Genomic DNA, 2,617 nt, shown 5'->3' with positions numbered 1-2,617 from the left:
GAGAACAACAAAGTGAGGCTGAATGCTTTGCTTGACATTTGTAACTCTTGTATCAAGTTTGAAGAAGACTTTTTATAAAATGTTACTCTTTCTATGAGATGAATGCTTTTTCAAATTATCACAGCTAATGAATCAAATTCTTACCCTCACCTAACCTCTGTGCCACCCTCCAAGCAGAACATTGAAACAGTTGGTGGATGACTTCATGGATAGACCATCTTAATACCTACACCATTGCTTAAATGAATGTAACCTGTTCTCTGTGGGCTGAGAATGAAGTCACTCACTCAAGTCAAATAGATTTGACCATAGCAGGAAGTCAGTATCCAAAAATCGAGCCTACAATTCATATTTTGGTGCAGCAGAACTATCAACTCGCAGCTTAGCTACGATGAAGGTAAAATCCTTTGGTGATGTGAGGGTCATTGAAATACAGCCTTATTACAATGAAAAAAAAATTCATATGGAATGTCTGTGCCACCCTCCAAGCAGAACCATTGTTCATTGAAACAGTTGGTGAATGACTTCATGGATAGACCATCTTAATACACACACCATTTTGTAAACGAATGTAACCTGTTCTCTGTTGGCTGAGAATAAAGTCACTCACTCCAGTCAAAAAAAAAAGAAGGGGGAATAAACTTGTCATGGGAGGCAGAGGGTGGGAGGGTCCTGGGTGTGACAGGGGATAGGAATATGGAAACAGGATCAGGTAAGGGGAGAAACACCAAAGTCGCTCAGAGGGAATGATCGGAAATATTCAGCTGCCGGGAGCCAGGAGAGATCTCTAAGAAGTCCCAGAGCCCTGGGTTGGAGATGCTCTCAGAACTCTATGTGGGTGACCTTAGCTAGAATGCCCAACAGTGGTGAGGTGGAACGTGAATAGAACATCTCCAGTAGTCAAATAGAACCCACAAAGGTCAGATGGGGACACCAATCCACCAAAAAATATTTGAACCCAAATAGCTTCTACTAAAAGAATTGCAGGGGATAAAATGGAGCAGAGACAGAAGGAATGTTCTAGCAGTGACTAACTTGGGATCCATCCCATGGGCATGTACCAACCAATTCCTGACACTATTACTGATGCTATGTTGTGCTTGCAGACAGGAGCCTAGGATTGTTGTTCTCTGAGAGGCTTTACCAGCAGCTGCCTTAGATAGATGCAGATATTTACAGCCAACCATTACACTATGCTTGGAGACCCTTATGGAAAAGTTATGGGAAGGATTGAAGAAGCTGAAGGGGATGTCAACCTCATAGGAAGAACAAAAGTGCCAACTAATCTGGACCTCTGGGAGATCTCAGGTGCTGGGCCACCAACCAAAGAGGATACACAGTCTGGTCTGAGTCCACCAACACTTATGTAGCAGTGGGAGAGAATGTACCAATCATATAGAGACTTGATGCCCCAGGCTAGGGGGAAATATATATAGGACAGCATACTCAGAGTGGAAGGGGGCAGATCTGGGAGATCAGGGAGCTGAAGAAAGCATCATTTGGGATGTTAATAAATAATTAATTAAAAAATGAAAATCTGTCATCTTCATGGAATATCCTGATGGGTTATACAGTGACATGTGTGTGTGTGTGTGTGTGTGTGTGTGTGTGTGTGTGTGTGTTCTGTGCTGTGTCTTTTTGTGTGTATTTATCTGTGTGTGTGTATATGTCTGTACACAAATATAATCTGACAATAATCATTTAAATGCAACAGGGAAGGAGACAAAGGAGAAGCTGGAGTTGCCAAGGAAAGGGTAGAAATGTTGAAACTACTGTACTCATGGAAAAATTCTCAAATAATAAAATAAAAAATAAGTTTTATAATATTTTACTAGTAAACCCCAGTCACCTTTCAATATGAATCAATTTTAGTCAACTACCAGTCAATTCGCTACTTAAGTATCAGCAGTTTTGAATTTCTAATATCGGTGACAACATCATGTAGAATTTGTCTTGCTTTATCTGACTTACTTCAAATAATATAATGCCCTTTAATTTTCTTCAATTTAGCTATAGAGTCCCAGGTACCAGGAATGCCTTATGCAGCAAAACTGAACAGTATGCCACTCTGTTCATTTTGTCAGTCTTTTTGTTTGTTTGTTTGTTTGTTTGTCTGGATATGGTTTGGGTTTTTTTGTTGTTATTTTTTAGTTTGGTTCATTTTGTTTGCTTTTCTTTGATAGTGTTTTATAGATCTGATAAGCTTTGGGTTTGTTTTTCTTTCCATTTTATTCATTTTCTCTTTCTTCTTTTTTGATAGTTGTCAGATGAATTATCTTGGACTCACAGTTTTCTGTTTGATCTATTCTACTGGTGAGTTCTTTTTAGCATTTTGTCTTCATTCATGGAATTGTTAAATTCCAGATGACCAAAATTAAGTTATATAAGTTCCTGTTTTAGAGAGAAGTATGAGAAACTAAGAGCAAAGAGATTTTTTCTCATTTAATATGCATACTTTTACTGCTTTCACTTGTCTGTTGAATTAATTGTATTTATTTGAATTTTATGACATTCCTTAAAAGTATTTATTTTGAATTCTTTGTCAAGCAGTGTATTAGTCAGGGTTTCTATTCCTGCACAAACATCATGACCAAGAAGCATGTTGGGGAGGAAAGGG

The sequence above is a fragment of the Mastomys coucha genome, unplaced genomic scaffold (assembly GCF_008632895.1).
Source record: "Mastomys coucha isolate ucsf_1 unplaced genomic scaffold, UCSF_Mcou_1 pScaffold17, whole genome shotgun sequence".
NCBI classification, from domain to species: Eukaryota; Metazoa; Chordata; class Mammalia; order Rodentia; family Muridae; genus Mastomys; species Mastomys coucha.
Note: the sequence above shows the minus strand (reverse complement) of the source record.